This window comes from Rosa rugosa, chromosome 7 (assembly GCF_958449725.1).
Source record: "Rosa rugosa chromosome 7, drRosRugo1.1, whole genome shotgun sequence".
Classification (NCBI taxonomy): domain Eukaryota; kingdom Viridiplantae; phylum Streptophyta; class Magnoliopsida; order Rosales; family Rosaceae; genus Rosa; species Rosa rugosa.
Window position 1 is genome coordinate 39,513,843 of NC_084826.1, and position 6,389 is coordinate 39,520,231.

Here is a 6,389-nt window from a genome sequence, read left to right on the forward strand (position 1 = left end):
GAGAATACGAAAGTAGCAAAATAAAGGTATATATGTCCCAGCATGCTTCTTCCAAACAGAACACAAATTTCATGTTTGGTCAAATACAAAAAGCAAAGAAGTACAATAGAGATGGGAGTGTAGAAACCAGTACAATTACCGTCTCTTCATGTGGATAATTAATTGGTTCATATCTATCTCTAAAAGAAAGGAAGTCACTACAAGAAAAAACATGTTTAACAACATGCAATTCACGTTGTCAATCACTTTTGACAACATTCGCCGCATGTTGTAGACGCCAGAGTCATTAAAAGTCCAAGAGTCCTTAACATCGCGCTTTGCACGTTGTCGAAAAGAGGCGAAGCAAGTTGTTGTAATTATTCAACAATGCACTTTGCACGTTGTCATAAATTTTCGACAACGTTTTGAGCGGGTGTTGTAAGTTTTAACCACACTCTCGGCATGTTGTCTTTAGTTTTTGACAACATACATGGTATGTTGTCATATTACTGAACACGTTGTTATAACGTTTCAGTATATATTATTGCACCCAATTTGCTGGGTTCTTTGCTTTACCTCTATAAACATTCACCATTACTTAAGCACATTCTCATGTCAATAACTCAATATTAGTATACAGTAACCATGTAAAAGAAAAATATACATTTCATTAAGAGTACCATATCATCTGATACATATATTCTTTACAAAACATGCATGACAAAGTACTGAATTCTTTGTGCATCATTGGTAATTGCTGAAAGAGGTCTTCCAGAGAAGGTGGACCAAGAGCTGCAACACGTTTTAGGCAAGTATTAACACCAATTGAAACTCACGCCATACAGTGATCAATGTCCTCACAAATAGCAATCACCAATAAATCAAAACATGAGCTACAGTAAACCAAAGCTAGAATACAATTTCTTGCGATCATCTCGAGTAAGCTCTGTTCCAATGCTGCATAGGAGTAAGCAATAATGGTAGAATGAGACCATGAAAAAAAATTTATAACCAATGCAAATCAAGAAATTATGTCATCAACTTAGCAAAACTATACCTGTTTGGCTGCAGCAAAAGTTGTATGATCAGCCCTTCTGTCAGCCTCAAAAGCAAGTCAGACATAATCTCTGCTATGGCACCACGTAGATTCTGTCCCAAAAATAAAAGCAAACTAATGAAAAAACACTTCATAAAATTTTCAGACTCCTTAGATTGAAAATAAATAAAAAATCTTCACTTTGCAATGAACAGTTACCTGACAAAACCTGTAAAAGTCTTCAAGGTATGCATTGTAAAGATTATTCCTCATGATTTCAATATTCCTGTCATCCAGATCCTGAAAGAGAATGATGAATAAAACGAACTGGAAAGACAATTATAATCATAAACCTGAGTCTTGAGACCTTACAGAAATTCCAATTCTTTATGATTAAAATTTTTGGAAAACAAAATGGTGCGAGTGGAAGGCTACTTATCTCTAGCATACTGCCTAACGTCAATCCTTGATTTTTTTTTTTTTTTTCATCTTACAAGGGGATTTATTCAAACTGATATCAACCGATGCCTAGTTCTACTAGGTAGCAATTTTAGGACCCAATAGAGATGTGAAACTTTACAGAAAGGAAAAAAGTTGGCATATATAGGTAAAACAAGCATCTTAATCTGTACCTTTGATGTAATGCACTCAGAAAAGTAAGAAGCAAGATGTAAAGCTCCTGCATATTCTGTGAAACTGCTAGGATAGCAATGCTGAGGTAACAAATAAAAAAACTAAGTCAGTACTCGTAGTATTTATAGAAAAATATTAACTCACAACACACTTTAAATGGAAACAAGTCCCCAAAGGAAAAATATAATGCAATGATGATACCTGTCAAACATGGCCAAAGGTGGCATTTTTCCAATAGTTCCTGAACATCTCTCTCGTGCAAAGTTCCAGTAACAATCAGGTAACATTGTCTATCATGTGACCATATCTGGACGAAGCAAAATATTAAATCCACAATTAAAACACAAACTTTAGATACAAATGACGACAAAGATCACAAAAGGTTGTCATTTCACAGTTCACAGTGCTACTCTAGCCTTGAATGGGCTGGACCAGAGCCCAATGTTATATACTAAGTATATGTAGAATAATAGGGAAAACTATGCACATTGATCCTAGTAAATAGATACTGCCAGGCAGTTGACTCATCCACAGATGGTTATGCATGTATAACAGATAAAATATACTCTGGTGAACTCAGGTCCTCATCTTCTTTTTTCTAAGTTACCCTCAAAATCCTAGCTACTAGCTACCTTATTTAGGATATGTTCTACAAACTCTCACAACTAATTCAAGTATAAACCACTTCTAATCGACTTAAGACATCATACTAATTCTAAAATCAACACCACAGTTCATGACAGCAGTAGTGATACTAATTCTCATGAACATTCATTATACTGTCCACAGTTGTACTCAGTAAGACTGCAATGTCTCATACTCACATCCTTCAATTGAACTTTTATATCAATTTCACTATCTAGCATGAATCATCTTTATTTTCAATGCACACCTTGTGTTCGACAATATGCCAATTGAGGAGGAACAAGCAATCATGAAGAAGCAAATGAATAACAGTGTTTTGCAGCTGCGAGGCTAAAAGCTGAGTTCTTCAAACAATTTTCAAGCTAAACAACATGCTGTGCTGATTAGAACGCAATAGGAACCAAGATGATGAAATTGAAGGTGCGAAACAGTGGAACGCCTAATATGAAGAAAGAACGAAGTACCTTCGTAGCCGTAAATGCCGGAAATCCGGCCATCGAAATGCTTCGGAGATTGACAATCGATGTCGGCAGTGAAAGTGGAGTCAGTGGCGCAGTCATCGGAGCCGAGGCAGAGGATGAGCTGGTAAGGGACGTAGCCGATGCTGGGCGGCGCATGGGAGGTACGCGAGGGATTGGAGGACCACAGCTAGGCGGAGTCGATCCTGCCGTCGGCCAAGTGGCTGAGAGGGACGTGCTCGACGGCGGCGACGCTGGAGAAGTGGTCTTGCTTCATGGCGAAGTCGTCGGATGGAAGCCACGACATCGTTTCGTGCGGTTTAGGGTTTAGGCTGGTGAGGGCGAAGCCGTTTGAGAGTTGAGAGCTTCAGATTTCAATTCTTCAAGCCTAGGATTTTATACATTTTGGATCTCTGATGGATTCAGAGAGCTGATTTTTTATATTTTTTATTTATTTATTTTTTTTCTTTGAGAAAGATCGAGTTGAGTTTGTAGTGACTTTAGTCCTTTTGTTTTTGCTAAAGCTTTATGTTGAGCACAATTGTTCTGCTATTTTGCTTATATCTTTTATCTCAAAATTTTAACAGGATTCGATGCACGTTGTTGTTTTAAAAATATTTAACAACGCGCATTCATACTTGTTAATGCCTTAATTGACAACTTACAAATAACAACGTGTAAGGTGAGTTGTCAATAACTAAATTAATAACACGCAAATGACGCATGTTGTGGTATACATTTTTCCACAACACACATTGTTTGCTCGTTGTGGAAAACTGTAAGCAACAACGAGCATTTATAATATGTTGTAAATATGATGTTGTCGTAGACCATTTTTCTTGTAGTGAGTATACAGCTGGTGATATATCTTGCCCGTGCAAGTTGGTGCCAAGGTGGTGTTTGAGACTGATTCAAATTCAAAGTCTCATCTATCACTCCTATAAAAGATACTCTACATCAAAAAGACGGGGGGACGAAGGAATAGAAGATAGCAGCATCAGGAGACCGTGAAGAAGCAGAGGACAGCAGGAAGAAAGCAAGAAAGAAGAGGGTGAGACTTCCACCGATCTGCACCTTTTCCTTTGCTGTTCTCAAATGATGCAGGCTTCCAGTGATATCGAGCTCCGACACGGCGTGCCTTAGGGTGCCGATTGTCGGCGAGCTCCGGCGCGGCGTGCCTTAGGGTGCCGAAATTGTCTTCAAAGCTCCAGTGGCGGTACTTTAGAGTACCAATACTGTTTCAGAGCTGCACGGCGTTGTATCATCCTCAAATTCTGGCGACGGCTTGTTCTTTTAAAGTCTCAGCAGCAAGCCTTGCTCTCAAGTTCCAGCAGCGCCCCAAAAGTGCTCTGCTCAAGTTTTCAAGGAATGTCAAACATGCAAGTTGAACTCATCTCTCTCATCCTCACTGACAGCAAAGAAAAAAAAGAAAGCAAAAAGCTTCCCTGTCAAACTATTCTAACAAAAACATCAGAGCAAAGAGAGTCCTTGAAACTTTGAGTCTGCTGCTCTCAAAATTCAAAGCAAGCTCGGATGGTTTTCTCTTCAACTAGAATGAAAGAACGAAGGGAAAACAGCAAAAATTAACCGTGCAGTTCGACACTTCGACTTACCCACTGGAAAGTGGTTCACTTCATTAAAACAAACAAGGATATAAAGAAACTCGAGTGTTTCAATTATTCTTCAGTAAGATGACAAAATCACCTTTTGGAATGTCACTTAATGGAGCATGATCACGTGATCAAGTTTTCTCCAACACACCGAGGACAAAACTCAAATAAAAAGAAAAAGCATGTTAAAGAAGACAATAATTAAGCTTGGCGGTGTGTGTTGCAGATTAATCATGAAAGTTCAATAAAGGTGGCTTTTCTCTTTGCATGAGACAAAATGGAACAAGGTCTGCTCTGTAGTTTTAAACACACGCATTTCAATGTGAAAACAAATGCAAGTGCCAACATGTTCTTCTTCAATGACAACTGCAATCAAGGGGATAGAATTCGAGATAGCAGTTTCGATGATTCAAGGCTCAAAATTGGGTGATTAAAGCAAATTTGGTCTCACCCACAAATCGATGGAGTCTCTAAATATCAACTGAAGGGGGGTTTCACCCCAGATTCTCCTAAATCCGGCGCAGGTCATTGAAATTTCTCCTATGAAGAAGCCAAGTCGCGACTTTGCCTTCCAACTGTGCTTTGTTCATCTCCAATTCATCCTCAAGACAGGCTCGTGTTTGTCTGGGAAATAAAAGAAAAAAAAAAGCGGAATAGCTGGGGACAAAAGGAAAATAAGAAAGGGATGAAAATAAAAGCATGGGAGAAGAAAATAAAAATAGTAGCTGGGTGCCCTTATCAAATTTGGGTCTCCGATAAACTTCTCACTAGGGCTGGGTGGGCACGGGCCGGGCCGACCTAATATTTCACTGGGCCCGGAACCGGCCCGTTTTTTACGGTTCGGGCCTAAAGCCCGTTTTGGCACTTACAGGGACCGGCCCGTTTACTTTCGGGCCGGGTTTCCGGGCTTTCGGGCCCAAATACCAGCCTTTTTCTTTACTCTCTGCCCACATATATAATCCACATTCCATTAATTTCATGATTTCAACAAGTTGAAGTTCAACACACTATCCATATCCAAAATTCAACCTGCACATTCAAATATCCAAATATGTAGAGTTCATTATCCAAATTCAAATACAAGAAGGCAAGAATATTGATTGAAATCAAATACAAAGTCCCAATTCAAATACAAAGCACTCACAGTCCCAATTCAAATACAGACTTACAAAGTCCCAATTCAAATACAAAGCTGCAATTCAAGTACAAAGTCCCAATTCAAATACAAAGTTGCAATTGAAATAGATAGAAAGTCCAAATTGGAAGAAGCAATTCAGCAGTTTTTCTTTTCACTACACCAATTTTTCAATCAGACGACAGTTTTTCACTGTCATCTGATTATAGGCATTGTTGTTGTCTATCTCAATGCCGTCTGATACATAATCAGACAATACCAGAAAACTGTCGTCTGATAAAGTTTAGTACAACAACAGCTACTATCATGTCTGTTGTCTGAATACCACGAAGAACAACAGCAGCTTATATACTTACTGTTGTCTGATAAAGTTTAGTACAACAGCAGCTACTATCATGTCTGTTGTCTGAATACCACGAAGAACAACAGCAACTTATATACTTACTGTTGTCTGAAGGCTGTGCCAGACAACAGGGGCTTATATGTTTGCTGTTGTCTGAAGGCTTGATCAGACAATATGTACTTGCAAATCCCATTGTCTATCTATTATTGATACTATAGATTTCTAAACAAAACCATTGTTTGTTGTTTTGCTGGACAATGGCTTTCTCGTTCTTTTAGTCCTTAAAGTATTATAGTTAGATGACTCATACAACAGTTTTTGTTAGGCATTTTATGATGATCAATTATTGGACAATAGTTTTTAGCTGGAATAGAATGGTCCAAGAGACATTCAAAAGACCTACATTATGCATATATGGGATCCAAATGACAACCCAAAACACATTTATTTATGTAAAGATTCGATACATTCATCCATATATCCAACAAAGTCATTCTATCCCAACATTAACCCCCACAATACTTGTCCATAAATGTGATGCACATTAACC

General features: G+C 38.4%; 1 long non-coding RNA gene across 1 annotated transcript; it reads right to left on the minus strand.

The window, feature by feature from the left end:
- Positions 1-627: 627 nt before the first annotated feature.
- On the minus strand, positions 628-3,239 carry LOC133723390 (uncharacterized). The gene is made up of 6 exons (XR_009852973.1): positions 2,758-3,239; positions 1,850-1,955; positions 1,648-1,728; positions 1,235-1,315; positions 1,037-1,128; positions 628-936 (listed from the first exon to the last, which is right to left on the minus strand). It is a non-coding gene; the product is annotated as an uncharacterized LOC133723390 (long non-coding RNA).
- Between the last annotated feature and the right edge of the window lie 3,150 nt (positions 3,240-6,389).